Source organism: Camarhynchus parvulus, chromosome 2 (genome assembly GCF_901933205.1).
Source record: "Camarhynchus parvulus chromosome 2, STF_HiC, whole genome shotgun sequence".
Lineage (NCBI taxonomy): Eukaryota > Metazoa > Chordata > Aves > Passeriformes > Thraupidae > Camarhynchus > Camarhynchus parvulus.
The window spans coordinates 118,341,864-118,369,378 of record NC_044572.1 but is presented as its reverse complement, the minus strand read 5'-3'; the positions used below and the strand labels follow the sequence as shown (position 1 = coordinate 118,369,378).

Sequence of the window (27,515 nt, the reverse complement as noted above, 5' to 3'; positions counted from 1 at the left end):
TTAGCCTTCGTAATGTGAATGCAAATCCCACAGAAAGGGTGACTGCATAGAAGTACCACAGGATGAATTTTGGCCCTTAAATTGCTATTAAAATGACTATTTTTCCCCCTATTATTGTTGTTGTTATGGGAAACAAATTGGGCAAAGAATTTTTTGGAAGGAAAAGGCTTTCTAATGGCCAAGAATGTAATAGCAAAGAAAATAAAACAAATTATTAAGATGAAACTAAGCTAATGAAGAAAACAATGATTAGAACAGCAAATTAAACAGAGGGAAGATGCTTAAAAAAATCTTTACATCATTCGTGTTCACAGTCAGTAAGCTGACTGCATGTGGACAAGAAAATTTCTTTTTTTCATTTGTAAAAATATCTCCCTCTATCACTGAGAGAGATAGATGATTTTTTATATACATTTTTTTCCCACTACGCACTGTAGATGTTAATTTCAAGGACATGATAAGACAAAATCAAGAATCACCTAATTGCACCATCTGGGCTGAAACACTGATTTTAGGAATCTCTTTATCTATACATACAAAAGAGTAATATTAGATGATGAAACAGAGTAATGATGAAATAAGCCCTTGAATGACATATAGAAGAAGAGTCAAATAGCACTGGAATCAACAGGAATCTTTCCATTTACCTAAGTAGGTACTAACAAGTCCATACAGAGCAGAAAAATACATATGGAGATGGTAACTACCACTGTCAAAGTTTCCAGATCCCTGTTTTCCACATTCATGAGCATATGAAAATACAATGCTTTCCTGTAGGTGTACAAAAGAGTTTTGAGAAGAGGTTATACCGTAATTTTATTCTATGGAAAAAGGATTCATTTTTTGCTTGAAATACTGCTGTGTTTAAAGAAATTGCATTTGAATTTTAATTTTTCTTTTCTTACTTTTATTCCTTAGGTTTCTGTGCATCATTTACTACCACAATTCTTCATACAAATCCTTAATACAGGCAGGAACCTTGTTACAACACATTTCCAAACTGTGGTACAGATGGAAACTTAACAGCATCCCATGATGAGAAAGGCTTACAGCACACTCTAATACATGAAGTTATTATTTATTGTTTCTGCCTTTGAACAGCAGGAGTTTAGATACTGCCAGATGGCATATTGTTTGGGAATTTGGGGGAATGTAAATGCATGTGTGGCACTGAGAGAAATCTTCCCTGTATAACATAGATAACCCATAAAACATAGGAGAGGTTACTCTGTGCAGGACTTTTTCCATACCTGGGACATATTTCCAAATCATTCCAGAAATACATGGTAGTAAATGGTTGTAACCATCTCCTGGGGCTGCAATTATCTTACTTAATTTCATAAAAGAAGCACTGTCACAAAACCTCCAAGGAAGGCCTGAGGGACTGCAGGGAGTGTTGTGTGTGATTCACTTCATCTCAGACAGACCTAAATTTACACACTCAGTTTCATGCCCGAAGGGAGGTCTTTCAGAAATAAAGAAAATACCAGACCTACCAAACATCTTCCTACAGACCCAGCCCAAGACATGGTCATTTCTTCCTCAGACCTATGATGTACAAAGAATGACCTCATGCAGCAGTTTCCCATTTCATTCAGGAACAACTGTATTTCAGTGAACAAGTCTGTGATTTCTGTGTGCATTTCCATATGTATAAATATTCTATATATAAGTTAGAAGAGCAATATGATTGCAGACATAGCTCACTGAATACAGAATGAACTGGAAAATATTTTGGCGGTGGACTTCACCAATAAATGCCAATAAATGGACAGCAGAATCCAAATCCAGTTGCCCAATACTATTTTTTGCTGGACTATCAACAAGAATGATTGCAAAGCAGCCTGAGGAACCACAATTTATGAAGCATTGAATTTTCTTCTGGCTTTGTCTTTCTCGCTGACTTCAGTAGGCAGTAGGAGGTATTTCTGGATAAGGATATAATTTAATATTTCTCAGAAATGCACTCCATTATTGACATATAAGGGATCTTCAGTGTACACAGAGTTCTCACACTGCCTGGCACTGTTATCAGGCCATCTAGCCTTGCTCATAATAGACTGAGAAGACAGAGTAGTTAAAAGGCATCAAACGTCAGCAACTTATGAACTTTACTGACTTCAGCACTCATTCAGCAGTATTGCCATCACAATGGAAACATCTATTGTTTAAAAAAAAAGGATCAGCCTATGAAGATCAATACAACATCTATTTCTGTATTCAAAACAGCACAGTTATAACTGATCTCATATGCTTTTAGATATTCATAACTCAGTGGGATTATCTCATAGACAAAATTTGTAAGCATTTTTGATCACTTACAGCTGAAGATGACTTGCTACCAATATACTGGATATACAAGGAGCAATTCAGCATCAGTTATGAAATGACCCCTGACACCCATTTCTGGGTGAGAAGGTACAAAAGAAAAGTACTTGCTGTCACCTTTTTGAAGAGTAAATACTGCTTTTAGCAGTCATGAGCAACCCACTTAAATTAAATAAAATTAAGCTACATAAATATTTTTTCTCCAGAAACAACCGACTTCAATAATTTAATTTTTCCTTATTTTAGTGGATACAACTAAAAATTACAGTAGTAGTTGAATGTTTGAAAAAAATGGTAGCCTGATGCAGGAATCTATTTTGCTACACTGTGAAAAAATGCTGGCTACAGGATTCAAGTCTGCTTCCCAGTGCTTTCCTAGCTAGTTGGTGACAAAACTAGACACAATTCTTAACTTCAAAAGAGCAAAGGTAAAAATTCTGCTTTATAACATAAATGTAGCAAACAAAACCAAAAGTTTAAACATTAAGGGTATTAAAGTAAAAATACAATAAAGCCAACATAGTTGGCAATATAAACATAATAAACACTTTAAAATAATAGAAAAACATTAAGGTCAATATAACTTTATTAGTTTATATAGAACTTGTGATTTTTCTTCTTTGATATAACCAGAGGTGTTATGGCATTGGAAGAGCAACTGACATCATCTACCTGAATTTGTGCAAAACATTTGGCAATGTCTCCTTGTCTATAAACTGGAAATGTGTGGACTTGATAGTTTGAACACTTGTTGGATAAAAAAATTGGCTGGGTGGTCACACTCAAAGGGTTGGGGTCAGTGGCTCAATGTCCAAGAGAAGAGCAGTGAAAATGGTGCCCCTCAGGGGTCTGTATTGAGAGTGGCACAGGTCAACATCTTTGTTGGTGACAAGGACAGTGGGATCAAGTGCACCCTCGGCAAGTTTGCCTAACACACCAAGCTGTGTGCTGCAGCTGATACCCTGGAAGTGAGGATGCCACCCTGTGGGGATGTGACAGGCTTGAGAGCTGGGTCCTTGCAAAACTCATGAAGTTCAACAAGGCCAGGTATGGAGGGCTGCATCTTGAGCGAGGCAATCCTGGGCACAAGCACAAGATGGGCAGAGAATGAACTGAGTGCAGCCCTGGGTAGATGGAATTGGGGGTGCTGGCTGACAAGAAGCTCAACATGATCCAGCAATGGGTGCCCGAAGCCCAGAAAGCCAAATGTGTCCTGGGCTGCATCAAAAGAAATGTGTCCAGCAGGTCAGGGGTGGTGATTCTTCCCCTCTACTTCCCCTCTACTCCTCTCTCCTGAGACCCCACCTGGAGTGTTCCATCGAGCTCTGGGACCCCCAACACAAGGAGGATATTGAACTGTCGGAACACACCCAGAGAAGGGCCACTAAGATTGGAGCTCTGGAGCACCTCTGCAGACAGGCTCGGAGAGCTGGGGTTGTTGCAGAAGAGAAGGTTCTAAGAGGACCTTAGAAAAGCCATTCAGTAACAAAAAGGGGCCTACAAAAAGCTGGTAAGGAACATTTTAGAAGGGCATATAGGGGCAGGACAAGGAGTAATGGCTTCAAACTGCAAGAGGGTAGGTTTCAATAAGATATTAGAAAGAAATTCCATAGTGTGAAGATGCTGAAGCCCTGGCAGAGGTTACCCAGAGAAGCTGGGGATGCCCCATCCCTGGAAGTGTTTAATGCCTGGTTGGATGGGCCTTGGACAACCTGCTCTTGTGGAAGGTGCTCCTGCCCATGGCAGAGAGTTTGGAGCTAGACAATCTATAAGGTCCCTTCTAACCCAAACCATTCTATAATTCTATGCATCTATGATTGGTTTTATTTAACAAGTGTACTAATACTGAATACAACTAAAGACTTTGGGGATATTCCTGTTATCATCATTCCAATAGCATCAATCACTAAGGAAAGGGGCAAAAAATATGGGTCATCTTACAAACACCAGAAAGGCAACAGAATCTCCTTGACATAGACTTCTATACTTCTATTATAATTTTTCAGAGTGTAAAGCATTCCCATGTTTCTCGTATGCAATTTTGAGGGGAGAAAACTATTAATTTGCATTTGAAGGGATGTCCAGGAATACCTGGCAGCCACAAAATAGACTTAAAATATTAACTAATATTCAAAATAAATGAAGGGGGAGGTGAAACAGGAAATTTTTTAGATGAGACTTGATGAGAGTTAATGAGCCCTCAATTATATGTGTACTTTCTTTGTTGATAAAATATGAACATATTCCTCTCCCTTACTGTTCTGGCAGATTTTTCAGCAGCAAAACACAGCTTTTTCTTTAGCAAGAAACACAGCCTACTGACAAGGTTGTTTCAGACAGAAAAATAACTCAGGGGTCTTATAAAACAGATTTTCCTGTATTTCAGTACGTAAAAAACCAAAGTCAGTGTGATTTGAAACTTGACCACTCCTTATCGCCTTCTGAACATAAAGAACAATGTCACTGCAATCAATGAATCAAAAAGCAAGATGATCTTAATTAAAAAATTTAAGGAGCAATTGAGGAAAGTGAAACATGAAGGTGAGGAAGGAGGGAAGGAAGCTTACTTGCTGGAAATTTGCCTCTCTTATTTGGAGAATGTAGAAGTTTACTAGAAAAAGACAGAAAAGAAAATAAATCTGAGTAATAAATCTTTTGTGTTAGCTCGTTAATGTCTGTGCTTTAAAAATTTTTATTAGCTTTTTTTTTTAAGAAATGTGGAACTGTTCCATGGACACAACTGAGCTCTGCCTTCTGTTAAGGGCTGCAGCACCATTGAAGTTTGAAATAATTTAAGCGGTTCTGTTGGGCTTTCAATTCCCCCACCTTCTATTTTTCTTTCAGTGGATTGAAATGTGACCAAATAGCAGCATGACTGTGGATGGAAAAGATAATTCTCACACAACATTCTTCTCAGTGCTTTGGGGAAAATGCACACATACAAACACATTTGCTGATGTCTGATTCAAGATGTGAAAAAAGAAAAAAAAAGAAAAATCTCTGAGGTTCTTTTTTTTGAAATTGGAAACACACTTTAAAACTCTCCTATGATTTTTTTTGTTTAGGCTAATTATGACTTCTGCTTTATGTTGCCACAATAGATACTAAACATTTGCAATATATTTACTTAGATTAAAAGAATTATGGGATGAATTTGTGTCTATTATGCCATTAGCCTTAAGCAACACTGCTTTAGTAACAGTGGGAATATATTTTTATAAGTCAAAAAGGTGACTTATCAGTGTAACCAGACATTTTGCATTTTCAATACATTACATAATAAAGAGCGCTAGCAAATTTTGCTCTTCAGGGAATTTTTGTTGAAATTTTATGTTGCTATATTGACAGAGCTGGATTAAAGATAGAGGGAAGAAATTCATGCATTGACTGAGAAGTATAGCTTGTGCTGCCTCTCTCATGTGTGTGCAATTTGTTTATTTTTATGTCCTTATAATGAACTTAAAAATGGGAAGTTCCTGAAGCAAAGTATGTCCAAAAGAGTGAAAGCTACATTAAAATTCTAACACTTCAGATATAGGAATTTACTTCTGTTGTTGTGCCTCCTACGCGAGTGCACACAGAAAAATCATTCACTTTCCTTATTAAAACATGATGGTGAAACTAGCTCTTACTAAGACCATTTTTTCCACATCCTACTCACAAAATCTAAATTAGATTAGAGTCAAGCTTCAGCCACATTGTCTCCTCTTCCAAGGAGTAGGGGTTTTTTTTAGCATCTATGTATCTTTGAGTTTCTCCAGCAATATGAAGGACTGTGAAAACTCCTAGCTATAAAAGCTATTTTAGATCTTAAAAATTCATGTCTACTTTCTTTCATCCAGTTTTTCTATTGTATATTGTTATCTTTTCCTGAAGTCTACAGCCACAAAATTGGTATCAGCATTTCCCCCCTTAATATCATGATATATAGGATAACACAATATCAATTCACCAGTGAAACTCAAGGCCCTGATGCATAATTTTGGAAATATATATGCTATTAAATGAATAAATTAGTTCTTCCAAGTCTTCCATTTTCTATATTCCTATCTCTGGACAAGTTTACTAACTGTCTAACAGAGTCAGCAGAACAGGAGGTCTATCCTGATGGGAGAGCTCCCCAGTGCTTCTTGTTCATAGCTTGGCATATAAACTACCATTTTAAAATACTTCGGTATGCATCAAGATGCAGAGGAGAGTAGCTGAGGAGATTCCATGGAGCACATTCATCTTTGTTCGCAATGGGACTTCTAATTTCCATGAGATTACAGGAGCAAGAGCTGGGAGGACAGATTCTGAAATCTCCCTGAGGCATCAGAGACCAAGGATCAGTGCAGAATAAAGATCTGTGCTGAGGCTCCAAGCTACAGGTGAGGAGTCTAAGACAGTATTTCAGACCCATCATCTTGCTGAGCAAAGAGTAGACCTAACAAGCTGGTGAGAAGGAGGACACTCTTGCCTTGTCAGAACTTGTATGTCTAAATTATCCTGCTCAGGAATAGACAACTTATTCTCCTCAGGAAGTTACAGGAGGAGCTCAACCATTGTAGGGTCAAAGATCTTGTGGTGCAAAGAACACTGCTAAAGAAATTAAAAACATCCTTCAGATGAGGGTGCTCACATGTGTCCCTTCTACAGGAACACCCTTACCACACGCCTGCGGGGCTTCGCTGTCACATTTATTTGAGGAATGCTGAGCCAGTTTCAATACATCTGTACAAGCGAGTTTGCACCGGTGCAAAAAGTCAATAAATGCCACTCTAGACAAGCTGTGAGAGTCAGAGACATTTACAGATTTGTGGTGATGACTGCTATCACATTAGGGTTACCTATGACCAATTACAAAGGGATGGATAGTGGAAAAGCCTGGATAAAAACTGAGTAAGACCATCCTTGCTAGCAACTCAATTCAGCAAAAAGGTCAAAAAGAGCAGGACAGTAGCCAGGTTTTAAGAAGTAAATGTTGCTCAAGTTTAGGTTATTTTGAGTCTTTTTAATGCTAAACCTTATAAAGTCTCATAAATAAGTATTCTCCCTTACCACAACCCTATACAGAACTGTGGAATTTCCTTTCACTTTCCTCACACTGTGAAACTCTGACAAAGATGGCTCAGATGTGGACTGAGTTCCAGAAAACATGCATTCCACTGTAGATATTCAAGAATTGGATGAATGGTGCAGGTGGTCACATCACTTGCATAATGGATGAGTCAACAGTTGATCTTCTCTTACATGCCAAAGTTCTTAATAAAAAAGTGGTTCAGATATTTTTTCTTATACCTATAACAGGAGAAATTGAAGTTGTATTTCCCAGAATACTACCAGAGGTTAGTAGTGTTCCTAATTAAATGCCTGGCATTGAATGAATTGAATGTTCAGTGCTATTCACAAAGTAGCTAAGCTCAGAGAGCAGGAGGCTTTTTAAGGGGGCAGGTATGAACAAACTCAGGTGGAGATCAGGCTAAAATTAACACCAAATAAACTAGTGTGGCTTTGGATTTCATATATTTTAAGTGGATAAATTTCAGCTCTATTGGTTAACTCATCATCTGGCTACAAACAGAATTTTAAAATAACTTCATAAGGAGAATACATGCATCAATAGGATATATGCATATTGGACTGAAATTACATTGTTATAATTGTCAGTTCTAAAGTTATAGAGACATATAAGAAGTACCATTATAGAGAATCAACCATAAATGATGGGAAGAAGTTCCAGCCACATGAAGATGAGGGAAGGCAGCATAGCTGTAAAGCAGCAAGATATTCAGAAGAAGTAATAGCACTAATGTCAATGATAATAAGGGTTCCAGACTGTGGGATGCTGTTGTTTGAAATTTATCTATTTTAGGACTCAAAAAGTTCATTCAAAGTCTTCCCAAACTTCTGTAGAAGGCAATAAAAAATCCATACTGAAAAGGAAACTTAAAGTAAAAATCATGTATAGTTTTAGTTTATATGTTTTAAGTAATAGTCCTCAACACTGTTCAGTTAGACCACACAGCAAACCACTGAATTTGAGATACTCTTTGAAGAAGATCTTATGTGACAGACCTGGCCAAAACCAGGAAGTGCATCTTCTCATGTGAATGTATTTTGGAGAAATATTTTTCCTGCAGTTCACTGTGACTGGAAGATCTATTTAAAGGTGAGAAAAGAACAACTGCATGTATCATAAGCAAGCTATAAGCCGGAATGAATTGCTTTAGTATACTGCTTTTTATAAATATCCAGTTTACTCAAAGACACTGAGAAGTCAGGATGAAAATCAAGTATAAAAGTTAATTCAAAGTAAGATAATGAAAACAACAAGTTGAGGGCGAGTGTTTCAAGCAAGATAAACAACAGTCACTAAGTGAGAGAAGGACACTGAATTGGAGGTAGCAATGGATCTCCCCAAGACAGGACTGACAGAAGGACCTAGGTGGGCTGGAGCAATGGGCCATCAGGATCCTAATGGAATTCAGCAAGGACAGACATGAAGTCCATCTGCTCAGAGCTCATTAAATGGCACCTATGCTCAATTTTTGGGCCTACAGTACAAAACCAGCTGTGATGAACTGGAGCAAGATCAGTGGAGGGCTATCAAGATGTTTTAGGGATGGAGCATTTGCCCTGCAGGGAGAACCTGGCGTTGTTCCTCCTGGAGATTAGCTGGACGTGGGGGGGATTCAGAACAGCTGCCCAGTGCCTGTAATTAGTTATAAAGAGAGAAAGCCAAGCTCTATCAGGAGTCAGCAGTGCATGGCAGGAAGACAAGAGATAAGGGGGATAAGCTGAAACAAAAGAAAGTCAGACTGGATATAAATCAAAGCAAGCTTCTTCCCTGAAGGAAAGCCAAATAGCAGAACAAGTTGCCCAAGACACTGTGCACTAAATATCTTCTGGGGACTTTCAAGATGCAACTGGATAAAATCCTGAGCAACAGGATCTGATCTTATAGCCTAGTTTTAGCACCACCTGAGACCTCCCAAGGTCCTTTCCAACCTGAATCTTCCAGTGTTCATTCTGAGAGTACAAGAAATGTTTAATATATTTGTGAAGGGCTTGGTTGAGAGTGTCCTCACAGGAAAGGTTGAGTTTCCTTATTCTTGACAGAGAGATAAAGAATTGACTTGACCATCCCCATTTGGAATATTTAGGGATGAACACAGTGCTAATCATGCAACTGTGCTTTGTCAGGTCAAAACATGCATTGAGAACTAAACCAAAATGAAATTTTAGTGTGGAGATTGGCTGGTTCTTTCCCTGCACTACACAGTACCTATCACTATCACTGCACATTATTGTGTGTCTCATAACAAAGCTCCATGGAACACAATTTGATGTGGCATAACAGATGGAGATGTCCCAAACTTCAAAATTCTACAATGGTTACGACTGAGGCTGAGGGCAGGAGAGAGCTTCAGACCAAGCTCTTCTCCTCTCAAGAGTGTGGTACCTGAAGAACATGACTGCTTTTCCAGCAAAAGCAGTGATGTCCTGAGGACACAGTTGCTGCTGTCTCTGAAACTTTTTCACAGGATGATTGAAAAAGTCTTTTGGAGTGAGCACACCAAGGACTGAGACCCCCTATCCAGCCAAAAGCATTCAGTCTCACTCTGTGTGTGGCAGTAGGCACAAAAGATGTCCAGACAGAAATGGAAAACATAGCAATATTTCTAGATTTTTGCAGAAGCAATGCACTCAATAAATTGCAAATGCAGCAAGTCTGTTCATTTGTTCTTAATGACAATAAAGAAGATGCTTGGAAGGGAACCATTAACCGAACAGATTTTTTCCCAAGATTTGTTAATCTCTAGCAAGAGAACTGAAAAAATCATCACTAGCAAAATAGAGCTGGAGACATGAAAGAAGAAGGCTTGACACTTCATCATCAATGCCACAAGCTATTAATTTCCCTCTGAAAATTCAGTGTGACAATTTTGATTCAGGAAAGATGAATGGCCATAGCACGGAAAGTAAACATGAACTGTGGACAGTCTTTCTGGTTAAGCTGGAAGGGCTGCATCCAAGATATTTCCTACTTAACCTTCATCAAGGAAAAGGTCAAAAAAGGCCAATGTATTTAAGCAGGGCACAGGATGGAACAGAAAAAAACTTCCTATGAAAAAGATGAAGTGCACATTCTTTTGGTCTTCATTAAAACTATTCCACATCACTCCACACTTTCATTTAAAGCAGCTTCCTGACAGCATTGAAGACAAGATCTTAAAGCATCTTTTGTCAAAAGATAAAAGTGTAAATGGAAAACAATTTGTGTACTGTACACAAGACATGGAAAAGTATGAAGGGTGCATAAGAAACAGAAAAGAGAAAAAATACCTTTAGCCTTAGCAAATTATATAAGCAGTGGTAGGCAAGGTAATCATCCATCCTGTGTACTTCCATGTACATGCACTCTAAGCTGAACAGTTACCAAAGCATATGTGGCTTTACCAAAGTGGACATTTTTTTTTTTTTTTATGACGCTTCTAAGGAAGAAAGAATTTTCTTCAAGCACTACAAAAGAGATGGAAATTAATGTCTACAGGCATGGAATTTCCATACTTCTTAGAAAACAAAATAGCTCGACTTTGACACTCTCCCTCCTCGTGTCCCTAACAGCAAGTATGGTTACTGGGCAATAGAATACAATTCATGGTAAATGCCACACTCGGGATTTCTCCTGGAAGAACAGATAAGTATACCTTTGTGCAAACTGATACGTGAAAGGATCAACAGATATGTGCAACAAACACAAAGAAATGCTACTGGGAGAGAAAAAGAATATATTTTCTTTCCATTCTCTTCTCACCAAATCTGGTCTGCCTTCCTTTGGGATATCTATCAGTCATAATTCGGACTCCTACTCCATCTATTTCAGAAGTTCCCTAGTGTCTCAGTCTAATATGTGATCTCCCTTGCCCTATAGTGTCAGCATGGCACTTTCTTGCCCACCTCAATTTTTATCCTTCATTGTCCACTACCACTGTCCCTATTAACTGTAGATGCTGGCAATTCATGATGAAGTGGGGCAAAAAGCTTCTTCAAACAATGAGAGTGGCCCACACAGAGATTTGAAGATAAGGACTGAGACATGGACTCTTTGTTTCATACCAGATGTGACTCAGCAAGGTGTCTGGAAGAGATGGGTGAGGCATTCTAGGAAACCTGCTCACCTCCCTGTGTTAGGCTCTCCTCCAAAATAACTGCAACACTTTTTTAAGAGATGAGTTGTTTGACAGTTGGGTATGATTTCAAAAACCCAGACTCATAAATACATGCATTTCTGAGATCAATTCTGAACTGAAAAGCATATTCTTCTACTGTAGGCAGGGAAACAGCAACTCTGGCAGCCACTGGTGGCTGGAGACTAAAACAAAGCAGTGAATAGTTCAAATAGCCACCAGATTCAACACCCTGGTACTCCCCATGTCTGTGTCCCTCTTCCACTGTCATGGTAGCACCAGTGTCACAGTTCAGGCTTCAGTACTGAGCAGTGATACTGCAGCAAATGCAGAATGGTTGAATTACTGTTGTTATCTGAATGGTCTGTGACGGAAGGGCAAATATTCTTGTGGGAAATGAAAATTTGCTCTGCACTGTATGTTGCCCTGGGGCTCCCAAGGTATGTGCATGAGTAACCTCCATCCCAGGAGTGAAGCAGACAGGTCACAGCAGCAGCATCACTCACCTGAACTCGAGCTCTGATGCCCATATTGATGACTCATTAAACTGTACACAGGAAGCAGCTTTATTCAAAGCAGCCTTGAACCAGCACCCAAAAGCAATGTGATAGGCATGTGAATGTCATTGCAGAACTCCTTCAACACAGGTTCAAGCTCCTCAGCAAGTGCTTCTCCCCAATAACCCTCTGGATTTCTTAACAACAACTAAGGATTTTTACACGGCATATAAAAGGAGGAACACACAAAGTACACGTGATATTCGCACACTGCAAATGTTCTGCAGCTACCAGAAAGAGCAGTAAATTCTCCATCCTTACATACAAGGCAGACAGGGTCCTCAAAACACACAATATCAAGATACAGTTGCACAACGTCACTTGTCCAAGACAGCACATACATCAGCTATACTTAGCCATGTCCTTGTTTTATCTGGCTTTTGCAGACCACTTTGCATGTTGGCAACTATTACCCTCTCTAAAGGTTTCACAGGATTTAATAGATGTCCTCATTGTGCTATAGATATCCATGGTACCCAAGACCAAAACAAATAGCTGTAACACAGACCTATTTCTTGAAATGTGGTTATAGTGCATCTCAAACCCTTTACAAGTTGATGATGTGCAAAACTGTGCAAAATTTGTGGAGAGGAGATGTTTGCAGAGCAATTTATTGAAACACAAAATGGGATGTGAGCTGCCAAGGATGGAGAAAATCTGAAAAAATGGTATACTTCTTTCAATACCTCTCTGTAGCTGCACATCCTCCTGTGTTGAACTGCTATTCTTTTGATGATTCTTGTGATCCCTGAATATGCACACCTCAAAGTCTCTTCATTTTGCCCTTCCTCACTTCAGAGGATCTCTGCTTTAGAGGAAGGCTCCATACCAAGCAGAAGGAAAACAAACCCCAAATTCAGCGGCCTTTTTCACTTAGGAGTTGAGTTGCAGAGCAGTAGAGCTCAGGAAGCCTTCCTCTGTAAGCCTGAATATTGGCAATGGATGGAAGTTTACAGTGGTATAAAAATTTCCATCCTCCTACTGATATAGAGATAAAAGAAACTACTGGAATTCCTGACAGATACTTGTGTTCACTTCAGAACATTTTTATTGGTCTAACTGTGGTAGTTGTCTCCCTAAATCCTACCATCTCCTGGTGGCCAGCAGAGAGTGTTACAGTCTCAGTTCATAAATTGGCTCTAGATGTATAATAGATAACAACAAGGTAAATTCACATGTGTTTTACTAAACACACATTCAAGATTTCAGATGCAATAGCTAAAATAAAATAGCGGGCAATGGCATCAAAGGAACGTTTGCTCAATATTTCTACAAAGGTTGGATTAATGCAGAATTCTTTATTGTCACAAAGTTAGCAAAACTCAAATATTATTCTAAAAGCTACAATTAGCATTTCTGCAGTCCTTGGGGGGGAAAAAAGGTGATAGTTAAAAGGCATCTTGTGCTGGTTATTTACAGGATGTTCAGTTTATTATTTCACTACTGTTCTCTAATTTGTGACTGGCATGCCTTTAGGCAGTCAAGTCACTGGGAAATAATCCTCAAAAGTTTTAGCATAGGTAGATCCAGAAACATGGCTCCTGAATCTCTTACTTTTCTCTCTTTCTTCCATTCTTTGTCCAACATCATATCCCTCTAAGATCATCCATTATTCTTCATTGTGATTTTACTGCTTATGGGCACCACCACCATCTCTGATTCCCCTAAGCTCTATCTACCCCACAGGCCTTTGAAACATGCTTTAAGTAACAACACTGAGTGATTTTTAAAACATTTTTCTGTAACCTATATAACTTACATTCACTTTTTTTTTGTCAGCATAACCCAGCAATAGAACAGGTGACAATTTGGAGGAGTACAGTGTTCCATTTCTACAGTCGGTACCAAAACTACATTTAATCTAAGTATCCTAGTCTCTTCCAGTGAATCATGGAAGGTTCTCCAGGGTTCAAATGAAAGACCTGCTTCATGCATTCTTCTGTGGAAAGTATAGGAGACACCTTAAAGAGCTGTGCAGGAATTACACCACAGATGTTCAAATACAATGTTTATCCATGGCATTGCTCATCTATGGGCTCATCAAGAAACTCAAGATGACAGCAAGTTCTTCCAGGTTTAGCTCCTTAGCAATCTTTGCAAAGCAAGCTAGTTTCATCCCTACATATGGAAAGAGGCAGGTGCCTTTGAAGATTTACAAAAGGAAATCCTGCTTTCCTAACTGCAGTGCCTGGAAGTCTTCAGGAGGACTCTCCTCATTGATCAGAGAGAGAACATGCCTTTAGGTAGCTGCTGTGTAAGTATTTAAGACACAAGGGGCACCTTGGCTACACAGCCTGGATCCCACCCTCAGAATCTCATTCACCTTTTTAAAGCAGCAGCTGAGCAAGCACTTCTGTTTCTCTCCTCTTTTCTCTCCACACCACTTATTAGCTTCCCTCCAAATCCTAGTTGTTGGGTTAGAGAGTCAGAAGTGGTAAGGGAGGACTTTCTGAGTGATACTGCAGCAATTCTCTAAATAAAAAGGCACAGGCTTTCATTAAAAGTGCACATTTAGCCTCATGCTTCTGGTGACACTGGCACAGTCACACACATCTCCTGTGGAGACACGCAGCGCTCCGGTGTGTGGGTTGAGAAGGTGTCACCAGGTAGTGGAATATCTTGCAGTTCACAGCCCCCTAAAGGGTTGGCCATGTTTCCCCTGCTCACCCCAAGCCAGCAGCTCCAACCACTTTGATGGTTCCATGTGGACCCTCTGTCCACTTGCTGAGATGAACCAACTCCGTAGGCAGGCAGCCAACAGAGCTTCCCACTGCCCTGATGAGCTCATGCAGCACTCCAGGAGGTGAGCTGAGAGCCAAACCTGGCACCAGGAAGGAGATGGGAACACACTGCTGCAGGCAGAGGATGGGAATATCAAGGATGGGTTTCTCCAGGGCATCAAGCTATTCTGCTGTCTGAGAGGAGACAAGAAACCTCACCCTCTGTTGCAATAAAACCTCTTTAACAAAATGGGAGTTATCAGACAACCGATCAGAAATTTCAGGGGGAGCTGATTACAGTAAACCTCAGGAAAAAAAGTTGGGTTGTTTTAATTGCCAGGCACGACATGCACAAACCCACCTTGCTCACACAGCCTGCATGCATTTACATAGGCAGATTTGGGATTTCTAGTTAGTTTCCTTCATGTTTCTGGAGCTGCATGCAAGCCAGTTGTCTCAGCAACCAGGAGGATTAGGTTTAAAAAACCAGAAACCAGAGATCTGAACTTCTCACGTTATATCTTGACTCTTACACTTGAAGCTTTACAAAGAAGGCTAAATATCTTCAGACTACTGATAAAAGTCAGGAGAATTGGCAGTTTTGCAGACATTTACAGGCTTGGCAACACATTTTTCTGTTTTTAAGTGAAAACAGACAAAACAGTGCACATGGTAGAATAATGAACATCTTGGCACATTGCAATTACAATACTGGAACAGACCACTATTCAGTTTTAATAGATGCTTTTGAGAAAAACAATCCCCTGTGTTCAGCTCCCTGTTACATTTATTCTCCAGAACCCTAGTGCCAAAAGCTTCCCCATCTTCTCTGTGGGCTTTCCAAACAGAGTTCACCTCCTGTGAAGCACCACAAAAATACAGCTGCTGTCAAGCAGCTCCTCTCCTTGCTAAGATGGGTTAGATTCACATCACAGAGAAATGGCAGCATGCAGTGCCACAATTACATTCAAACCAGGATAGGATTTTTTTTTTTGGCATACAACATCGCTGACTTTCTAGTCTTTTGCTTCTATACAGAAACTCCATGAAGTATTCTGTGGATAATCTAGCACTGATCTACAGCATGGAATTCTATAGCACAGTACCACATCTAGAAATTTTGCCGTATATATTCCAGCAATACTACCAAATCTGCAGATATAAATACTATAATGCAAATTTATATTTAATTGTAAGTTAATTTTTGCTACGAAAGAAATAATTATAAAAAAAGGGAAATCATGATGAAATTTTGAGTGTAAAGGTCAACTATTACAAAAAAAATGTTTCAGTGTAACCAAACCACCGGTGGTGGTTATAACTGGGAGGTTCAGAGCTCCAGGATTAATAGAGGCTTACCAACCTTTTCAGCAGATTCTGGAAGTGGAAACTAAAGTTCTGGAAAAATCACTGACACTAAATCTGCTGTGTGCATAAACCATACGATGAAACAAGCATTAGTTTCCTCAGAAAATAAAATTCTTAAGACACATGAAAATAAAATGGAATTACTCTCACCAGTTAACAACTTTTGAGTATGAACAAGCAATGCTAAACAAAGATCTCTTGCAGGGGCCCTCAGAAGCAGTCTACTGACATAACTGAAATGTGCTAAAATAATTCAGCTAATAAGGGTCTAGTTTGGCTATTAATTTAATAATTACTGTGCTGCATTCTGAGGTGACACTGCTTAGAGCCTTGAGCCTTTCCACTTTACAGCATCCTCTCCAAGCACAGACAGCATTGGACTTGCCCCTCTTGGTAAGAATAACAATGGAATTACTGCACTCTGATCATATGGAAATGATGAATTAATGTTGGAGCAAGACAAGTGAAAGACAAAAAAATCCGAGGGGGGCCGGAGAGAATATCACACTGCTGATCCAGCTGGGAAGGCAGAGTGATGGCTGAAGGCTTGTTAAAGGGAGAAGCAGGGTGACTTGCTGGCACTACTAGGGCACAGCACAGGGGACTGTATCCCCTCCCTTCCTCTGCTGCTTTCTGCACATGTGACTGCTCAGGGACAAGGTCTGCAGGTAACTGCAGTGCAGGGACAGCCACACCTCAATGGATTATTCACTATGTACATACAGCCCCCCCACTTCACCTGCAGCCCACTTAATGCAGCTCTACCTGTGATGGAGGCACTGGGAAAGCGTAGTATGAGGAAGATGACTGTGTCTTATGGGTGTCACAAAGCTCTCCTGAGAGCCATGTTATTCAGTTATTATCCGACTTAATATCCTCAAAATCTCCAAAGATGGCAGTTAAAATTTAAACGGGCATTCTGAAAAGACACTCTTGATCCCATTATCAGCATCGTGGATGGGATTACAATGGGGGTGGTAATGGTGGAAATGTTTTAGGAGAGATCCAGTATCAACAGCAGGAGTGGCCACTAATTGGATTCTTTCTATGTCACTGCAGAGTTGTCACGGGACCCTCGTTCTCTGTTGAACACTGCAGCTCTCAAGGGGCTCAGAAAGGAGCTTTCTCAATTGTTATCACATCAGTCTGCCTTCCCACTCAAACACAAATCCCCCAAAGCTCTTTCTAAAGCTAAGGAAATCATGGAACCCATGACTCCCATGACATCTGCAACAAGTGTCCTGCCTCATCAGTGTGAGAATGGGCCTTGACATTACACAAGGCTCAAACTCCTGATCCGGTATGAATATTTGGTCATATATATATATATATATATAACATCAAGTGCAGGATATAAGTTAAACAAAGCTAGATAAAAAACCTTCAAACTGTCAAAATAGTCTGCAATAAAGTGTTTCTAGCCAGAACAGAATTTGCAAATGTTTTAAAATATTTTTTTCCTTAGCTGTCTAATGTCCACTGAGTGTGGTTTTTATAATGGCTTGCACATTTAGGAGCACTGTCCCCAGCATCAGAACATTTTAAATAAACTGTTTTTATCAGTTCCTGACTGAAATAAGAGTGATTACAATAATTTTCACACTATTACTTACAATCTCTAGGATACTTCTGGATTTCTACATGCAATTTTTTTCCTAACAAAGTTTAATTTAGCCTACTTTTTGAAGGTGCATTTACATGCCATTTGGAAATTCACCAAGGGTTTTTTTTCAATGCAAATTACACCAATCATAATTATTTTTTTCCCTCTGAAACAGAGACAAAAATCAATGAAAAGCCAAGAAGACATGCCAAGAAGCAGAAGCTGAAGTTGCATATTGTGACGTAATGAGCTCACCCACCTCAATTATAAAGTGCTAAGAAGAGGAAGCCCCTGACAAGCAATAAACTGACACACAATTAAGACAATTCAGGGCAGAACACATTCAGGCTGGAAAACATTTTCTTGTGCTCTACCTAACTGTTCAGAGCAGTGAGAGAAAAAAAAACCAACAGAGTGACACTTTGAAAAACTCTATGAAGACAATAAGTATCCCACCTAATTTTCACTAGCTGGGGGAAAAAGAAACACATCAGCTTTTGTGCAGAGCAGGTTGCCTCACATCACAAACAGAGTTGATAGTACAGACATGCCTGGTATGTTCAGCATTCCATATCAAGCGAAGATGAATTAGCCGCAACAAAAATGTGTTACAGCTTTCATGCAGCAGTTTATGGATTTTTTTTGTACCTCTGGAATTTTTTACCTTGAGCGTATCATGGAACTTGTACTGTCTCAGATCTTTTCCTAAGATTATTTTTATCTCACTGTGAGGAACATCTTTGTGAGCTCTGAACACTTTTACAGCTGCTGGGATGCTAATGGGAACTTCATGTGTGTACCCAGCACAAGTGCTCTCAGGAAAAAAAAAGCCAATGTCAAAGGAAGGTATGTAGAAGTCACCATAAATATGTCTTTGAATGTTTACCATCTGGAACAGTAGATTACGTTTTGACAAGAAGCTGGACTGCCCCGTGGGCATTGTCTTTTAAACAGCCCCATCATTATGAAGGAAGGAAAAACATGATTTGCTGTTCCTAGTTTCTCAGCAAGATTTTCTGGCAGTGCTAGAGAAACTAGTTTGTTTTTTTTTCCCCTAGTAAAACAATAACAAGTTGGGCATGTGTAATTAGCTATGCACTTTCTTTAAAAAATATGGTTTCTTGTAGATCATCTGATCTGTGATGCCCACAAAGAGGGATAGGATTCAGCTAGGCAGTGACAGCATCAGGCTCTGCAGCTCACAGTGCTTGCTGCACCTCAGCTGTGCTGAAGTCTGAACCTCTGTGTGCTGAAGCTGGCATATTGAGCTTCTCAGTGGACACACTGGGAGAAAGAGGAGAAATCCAATATACAAGACTTGTATGTGGAGCCATAATGAGGTTTTCCTTTGGTTTTGTTTTTCACTTTAAGCTTGTAAAAGTTTCCATCACTTTTTACAATGAGAAAGTGTAGACTGAGAGAAAAAACCAAAATGGTCAAATTTATTCACATAAATCTTGGTCTGGTTGCCCAGTGATTTTTGGGATTTAGCTAATTCTCTGTTTCAAATTGCTGTGGGATGACTTCTGAGGACACATTCGCACTAAAGAGTGTGTTTGAAAATATAGGCTGAGAACAACCTGTAAAGAGGCCAAATAGTCTGTTCAAGGAAAAAAGTTAACAAAAAAGTTGGTTTGAGGCAAAAATATATGTGCAACATGAAACATGGGTTAATGGGCATCATTACACTGTTGAATACCAAAATCACAAAGCACCAGCTATAAATCCCCTTGCCCAGCCTACTAAACAGATCTTATTTCAGAACACATTAGATACAGTATTATATATAGAATATCTCACCTGTAAGTGGTGAGGACGGTGTTAGATTTCTTTCACAAGTAGGAGGCCAATAATTCATAAGCACCAGAGGTATGTGACAGTTACTGTGAAGAACTGTTAAGGTGCAAAAGAAGCAAATAGTATTGTTACTCTGCACAGGAAAACAGCATGTATATAGAGCAAATTTTAAACCAAACAACTCCAAACCAAATAAAAGGAAAAATAATCCCTCCTCTAATTTCTCCATCTAGATAATTTAGAATAAAACAATGGAAACATCTTTTCTGATAAGCTAACATACTGTAATTAGTGATAACATTTCTGATTTAGTTAATTTGCTGGGCTTCCCACGCTCCAGACATCAATGAACTTAATAGCGGAATTAAATGAAAATGATAGCAGAGTACTTCCATAACTAATTTCTAATTATATTTCTGCCCCCCTTCCTTCCTAAACATAAATTTTTGTCTATGTCTAATTAACACTTCAGATTGCTAGTTTAGAATCTATAAATATAGCGAGTCTTTAATGATCCATTATAGTGATGCTACTTAGTTTTCAATGACTTGTAAAACTTTCACAAACAGATCTGCAAATGAATTACATCCATCTGCTCTGCTGCAGCTGCAAGAGCAGCATTACATTGTACCCTGCCTTTCCCTACTTTCCTAATTTTCTCTTAACTTTACGCCCATGTGTTAGCCAAACCATCTCCGTGCCGATTGTCAGGAGCCCAGGCAGGTCTCTATAAAGGAGTCTTCCAGCTTTACAGACATCTCCAACGCACTTTCAAAACATTCTGGTTTGCCTCCCAGCTGAGCCCCAGACAGGCTGAAGCATCCTGCTCAAAACCTAGGAAATACTCTGCCGCGGTGCCTTCTCCCGCCCGAGCACGCAGCTCCACGGCTCTGCCGGAGCTCGGAGGCGTTCGCAGCCGCAGACACAGCACCCACCGTGGCACCCTCGGACCCAGCACCCACCGTGGCACCGCAGACCCGGCACCCACCGCGCCCGGCCCCGCCGCCCCGGGCGGGCACGCACGTGTGCGCGCAGCGGAGAGCGCTGCCTGCGGGGGGAGCGGGGCAGGCTCCCGCAGCGCCGGGATACAGCGCTCCCGGGGAGATTTTCCAATCTACACCTCCGAAAGCGTGACCTTAGCGGCGTTAAGAGTGTTGGCTCTCTGAAGACAGCCAAGCATCAGGCTGTGCTCGCTGTTATCTGTCAGCCGTACAATAGCAGCATTGATAAGGCAGCAGCAACTGGCTTTGACAAGTGTGCTGTGCTAGCATTCCTCTGAAAACCGTGAAGGAAAAAAAAAAAAGAGAGAGTGAGAGAGAGAGAAAGAGGCATGAGGTGCCTTTTACTTTACCTGAACAAAGTGTGCGGTTTTATTTTTCCCTCTGAGCTGCTGGAAACGATCCTTCCCGCTTCTCCCCCAGAGCTAGGTATTTCTTCTTTTGCTTGCAGCTCACACTTGGGGAAGACCACACAGCTCCAGCAAGGCTGCCTCTCTCCCCTAATCCCCACTCGAGTGTGATGACACACACTAACCCCAACCATCTGTTGAAACACGTCCTCAAGCACTCAGCACAGTGGTGTGTCAAGACGGGCTGCCCAATCCAATCGCTGGGGTTGGGTGGCTCTTAAGGAGCTGGAGGCAGAGACAAGGGCAGAAACTATAAGGCTGAGAACTCTTTAGCGAAGTAACCTGAGATTTTGAGAAAGCGCTGCTATTGAAAAAAAGAGCAGAAGGGGGAGGTACTCGCGGGAAGGTAGAGGGAGTGGATTAGTCTGGTGGCCAGTTGTGTAACTTCTCACAACTCCTTGTATTCCCAAGGGACCACGGGGACCCCTTCGCAATGCGATGCACAGAAGCACAAGATCAACACTAAAATGCTTTTGTGGCGGGTCTGTTGAGGGCAATCTCATCCGAGAGACGCTTTTCTAAAAGAGACAAATGATGCAGTTTGAAATCCTGATAAAGTGCTACTGCGGGAGTCGTTTGCAGGGCGATGTGACATCTGCATCCCGAAATCCCAACTCCTTACCGTGGCTGCTTCCAGCCTTCCTGGGAGAACGGCGGAGAGAGGCTAGAGGAAAACCGGGGTGGGAGGCGAGGGGGGGAGAAGAGGGGATATCCGAAGAGCAAATATTTCTGCTTCTGCACTCGGACATCTGCGAGTCCCTGCCCTGAGGCCGAGCTTCCCGGGAGGCGGGCTGGCGGCCCCCGCTCCCGGCGCCGCTCGCTGCCCGCCCTCGGCGGCTGCAGCGGCCGCTCCGCGCTGCTGGGACAGCTCCGGCCCCGCTCCGGTCCCCGGCCCCGCTCCGGCCCCCGGCCCGGCTGCCACCAGCCTGTTGCTTCCCCGCTTCCCACCCGCTTCCGCCACCGCCCCGCAGCGTCCTGCGGGATGCGGCCGCGGTTTAGGGAGCGCTGCCCTTCCCCTGGGGAGCCGTCACCGCCCCAGCCGGGGCTGGGGGCTCCGGGCAGTGCCGCGGCAAGCATGGACTGTGGCTAGTCTGTACCTCAGTTTCCCTCTGCCGCAAGCAAACATTATCACACCTTCCACCCTCTCAGGGACACTGCCAAGAAAAATCCACTAATTTACAGAAGATGTCCGGGAAGGATAGATAAGGGACACAGAAAAGCTGCTAAGTGCCAAAGAAACAGTTCTTTCCTTTCCCCTCCCTGTAATAAGATAGCGTGGAAGAGAGACTTAGAATCTCAAGGGTTTTTACCTCATTACCAAGTGCCTGACTTGACACTTGCATTAAATCTACATTTCACATTATGACAGATGTTGTGTTTTCTTTGAACTGAAAGGGAAGGACGTTGTTTTGGCATTAAAAGTTACTCTGAAAGTGTTAACATCCAACTTGAAGAAAGGTTTGCAATTGTGAAAAGACACACTCTGCCCAGCTATATGAAAGCCATATGAGAGTCTTGAAATGCTGATTTGGCTTACTCGTTCTTTAATACCTTACACAAGGCTGTTTCTGAATGACTAGTGGCAAAGTGAGTACTTAATAAAATGTGAGATTCAAGAGCTGGGGTCTGAGCCCAGATAGCTGTTAGCAAAGCTGACCTGGAAAAGAAAGGAAAAAGAAGAAACTGTATTTGCCCAAGTTCTTCCCCAAAGTGATGATACAGTGTCTGTTTCAGCCTATTACTCTGAAACTGCTATCACAGATGTTTGGTATCCACTAAAACACTGCTCCCTAATCTGCTAATTCTAGATAAATAAACAGCTGAATAATATTTTCAACAATAATATGTGGTGAAGTACAGATGCAACTACTGTCCCTGGGGTATTGTAAGATTCTTAATGTTGCCAATTATATCTTCAGGGCAAGGGTTTGGTTTGATTTTGTTTCATTCTAGCAGACTGTGATCTGTAAACAGACTGGATAACCTTAAATACCCAAAAAGCCCTGGAGTCTTTATTGAGCTCATTTGCATTTTCTTTAGCTGTGCTTCTTACCAGTATTGTACAGTAACTGCATTAAAAATCTATAGTGATCAAAGATGTGGAATATCAAAAAACTCCTCAAATTGTGCTGCATCATCCTGTGTCCTGACTCACTTTCTAAAATGCAGCTCACCTCACAGATGCTCTATGTTTATATTGGTCAGATGAGAGGAAAATTCAGCAGGGTTAAACCTCTAACCAACATGAATGACAGTTATGTGCACACAATATTTTATGCTGTGATGTGGTATATGCTTATCCAATGTTGGTTATTATATCTGAGTATAAATATATATAAGCAAGTTACCGAGCATTTGTGTGGTGCACAGGCCAAGACTTGTTGTTTTTTTAGGCCTGTGTAAGTCAGGGATGCCTCTGCTGGTGCCTGTCAAGTCACAATACTGTAAAATTGACATGTTTAAAAGGTCCCCTAATTTAGTGTTTTGTATACAGAGACACCCCTCCCCACATTTCTCTTCATAGACTCTGCCATGACTTGAAATACAAATTTTTGTCTCTATTAGCTCTCAAACATCACCCATGATCATGTTTTCACTTAAAAGCTACTGCTGATGTTGCAGGATAATTTAACTGCTACTTGTGTGACTACAGCCAGATTTAGTTTGCTGTGACAGCTTAAAACAGACTTTTGCACCACTTCTCCTCTATGCACACTGCCATCTGCAAAGAGTTTGGGTTTTAAAGGCTGAAATGAAAGCTGCACTGAAGAGCCGTACCCGAAATGCTGTTAAAATTATGCATCATAAAACAGGTTCTCAAGTTGACTGTCAAACCCTTGAACTCCTGCTAAGGTCAGGCTGCCCCCACTCACATAAGACTTGTAGCAAAGTGAATAATGCTTTATGCAAATAACTCAAGACAATCCTAATATGCAAGATTAATTGTAGGTAATTGTGATATTGAGAAATAGTCACTCCTGTTTTGTTCCCACAGATAACATGTCCCTCACAGAGTAGTTCCAATTGGTTTCCATGGTAGCCAACAGCATCTTTAAGTCAGGGCACTAAGGTTCACTCTGTGTTGCCTAGACTTTAACTCACCACCTTTCCTCCAGCACAGATGGCCTTGGCAGTTTCATGTGTCCGTGTGGAACACAAGCACATAATCACACACGTGCACCTCTGCTCAAGAACCTCATGTAATTCTCAACTCTGGCATTTTCATCTCTCAAAAATAATCAAAGGGGATTTTTCATGATTCCTGCAGCAGCCTCAGTCTACCTCTCCTGCCAATATGAAGGGAAGATGACTTTTTGCTTCCTTGCATAATTTTATGTCTACCCTGGATTCAATTATGTTCCTATATAAATAGGAACAGAAGAGGTTCTAGAACATGACTATAAATCTACAGACAAGTTTACTGTTAAATTCTAGCTTGAGATGCATGCTCATGCATGAATAGCATGCTCATGGTCCTGTTGAGTTTCAATGATATCTTGTCAAAAATGATATATAATAAAAAAGCCTTTGAAATCCTGAATTGCAAAGAAAAGATAAATAATTAAAAACCAATGTTTCTTTCTAAAGATCCCAGCAAACAGCAAGTTCCAAGAAGCACAGGAAGATATGCTTCTTCATGTGGAGCACAGTGAAACCTTGGAGCGACTTGCTGCAGGATGCAGTGGGGATAAAAATGACATGTATTCAAGTGTTTGGACAAGTTCATGGGAAAAAAAATTACAGCAATTAGATACAAATATATAGCTTCTGGCACAGGGAATGCCTGAATCACCTGGAGTGGATCCTGGACAAATATTCTGTGCTTGTCCTATTCTTACACTTTACCCCAAGCATCCACTATTTTCCACTGCTGGAGGGTGCCAAGCCTAGTATACCCATGACTTAGTGTGGCACAGCTGCTCTTTCTTTCTTAAAGAATTTGGCAGTTTTGGGGCCTCATGGTGGGTAGTATAAGAGAGATTAATTCCTTTTAAGAACTTCAGCCAAGATTTTTAGAGGTTGGCTCATAAATCCATGTTCAGGAGCCTTAGTAAAAAAGGTCTGATCAAAAGTATTGAGTATACAGCAGCTGCTGGTGAAGCCAGCATTTCATTTTCTTTTTCTCCATATGCGGACATTCCAAAGTCAGACATAGGCTCATGTACAATTTGTGAGCTAAATCCCAAACTATATTCTGTGCAAAAGTCTGCTCAATTGTTTCTTAACCTGGAGTCACCTAAATTTCAGAAACACATGGTCTTTTAGAAGCTTTTCCTCCATGCTGGAAGCCCAGAGCTGTGCAAGACTCAGGCACCCCTTCATTACAAGCATCTAAATTGCTTCAGTGGGCTCTCAGAACTCACCTTATCAAACTTGGAGACATTTGAGTGGCACAGCTAAAGATCAAAAACCTGGCCTGAGGAAGAAGAAATAAATAACTTTTAGGGCATGCAACCATATACCTGCTGGATAGCTTTCTTCTTACTGCCCCTGCTCAAACCCATTCACCTGAACAAAATATTCCAATAATGATTATTCTGTGTAAAAACACCATAGGGTTAATGTACAAAAAATATTGAGAAATTTGGTGAGTCACATACAGCACACATGAAAACACAGAATTCTATGTCCTAGAAGTGTGGATGCTAATCCAGGCATCCCAGAACAATTTCCATATTTTCTGGGGAAATGTGCATAGGCCCATACACGTTCCGTCTTAGTAGGAAACCATACATGCGCTAGCTACAAAAGAACTGCTTTAGAAATGCATTAAGGGCACAGTTCCAGAATCAGGATTACCTGCCTGTGCAGAGCTCTTGTGGGATGGAAGGATTTAGACTTCAATTTTTTAAGGAAGATCATCTGCCCTGCTCCATCTTCCCTGCAATGGAATCAGATGGTATGGAAGTTATACCCAGCTACAATCTGTCTTAGGACTGCAATACTAAAAACAGTTCCCCTGAGGGGTAACCAGAACAGAGGATAGAGTGCAGGTGAGACAGACAAAAGATCATAATTGACTCAATTCATCACAGGGCTTTACAATTTGTCAGATTGTTGTCATCACTATCACTTGCCTCCAGAAGAAGATTAATAGTTGAAATAATTGTCAGTCTCAAATTTGTGTTTCTTCACTTACACCCACTCTCAAAACATTGATTCTTTTTGGTTACTATTTCTTCTAAGGTAACTCGCTCATTAGTGGTTGCATAGTAATTCACTACCAAACAAGGTCACTGCAGTTAAAAGGCACGTGTCTTACCCTAACAGAAGAACTGATTAGATTTGTCATAGCTATTTTTTTTTTAGTATCCCAGAATTAAATAAAGAAGACCAAAAAAAAAAAACAAAAAAAAACCAACAAATGAAAACCCAGTATATTTGTCATGTCATTGTTAGGGAAAAAGAAAACAAAGCCAGCAAAAGTTTTTCCAAGCTAGAGCCTAATATGACGATTTAATGCACCAAGAAGCTGTGGTTCTTCCCTTCTCAGCTGCCAGCTGGCCATGAGTTTCAACTCCAGCACAGTAAACAAGTGATCACTGTGTCTGGGAAGAGCTCAACACATCAGACAGCTGGAAAATAGGGGCAAATATAGGCAGGAAAACCAACAGATTTAGCCAGTCTGCAGAAGGTAGGTGATCCCATTCTCAGCAGTAGGGAGCACACCAAGGAGAGAGTATAGATGGAGTCTGCAAGGCTTTAAAAGTGTGAGAACTCAGAGAGCAACATGCTCTCAGAACTTGTGCTGACTTCACATTTTTGGACAGAGTTCAATTTCATTACTGCAAAAAATTTGAGGTAAACCATCCAATACTAAACAAAAATTGAAAAAATGCCAAAAATTTAGAAGCCAGAATGTCTCATAGCTTTTAATATTAAGTATTAGTAAAGTGATGAGCAGTGGTCATCTTTAAGTCCCTCCCTCTTAGATAATTATTATCTTTGCTCCTACTCAAAACTTTCAGCCTGAAAAAAATTGCAATAACAAAGAATGAAGGATTTCAATGACTCCATGTTAAACTCACCAAAATCAGGAAAACTTTAATTATGAAGGTTTAATATTACTCCTCCCCCTTTGAGCATACTTCTAATATTGCACATAATCAAGGTACCTCTTGCCTAAAAAAGCCAACTATGTTCATGATGTTCTGGACAGAGCGTGGGAATACACACAGTTTAACATACAGATTCATTTTTTTTCCTAGAGACTCAAGGAAGCAGCAGCCCCTGTAGCCCTTTTATTTTTATAATAACAAAGTATCAGCAAATCCCATAACAATTTAGGAAAACATTTCATTTAACCCTTTTGTAATCTCATCGCAGACACAATGATGAGAATATTTGGGAGTGATAAGAGCAGACACATTTCAGGACCAGCTATACCCCTCTGCACAGAAATATTTGTATAGTAGAAGGGACCTTTCAGTCTCACTTCTGTTCTCACTGAGAAAAGAGGCCAATATGCTTATCTTGCCTCACACGTAATTAACTTTACAGTTACACCTGCTAAGACAATTAACCTCAAAGAAATTGGCATCTCATGTAAGGACACACAAA

The 27,515-nt window shown here is 40.6% G+C and overlaps 1 protein-coding gene across 8 annotated transcripts in view; it reads right to left on the bottom strand.

Moving 5' to 3' along the window:
* The window catches only part of SULF1 (sulfatase 1), a 124,332-nt gene extending 102,265 nt beyond the window's left edge, over positions 1-22,067 (bottom strand). For 5 of the 8 annotated variants that reach the window (XM_030971107.1, XM_030971108.1, XM_030971106.1 and 2 more), the window contains exons 1-2: positions 20,898-21,467; positions 19,550-19,642 (exon numbers count right to left, since the gene is read on the bottom strand). The gene's annotated coding sequence lies outside the window, so the exon portion shown is untranslated. Of the gene's footprint in view, positions 1-19,549; positions 19,643-20,897; positions 21,468-21,576; positions 21,595-22,051 lie in introns of those variants that run through there. The other 3 variants (XM_030971105.1, XM_030971104.1, XM_030971110.1) reach the window with 3 other exon arrangements.
* Between the last annotated feature and the right edge of the window lie 5,448 nt (positions 22,068-27,515).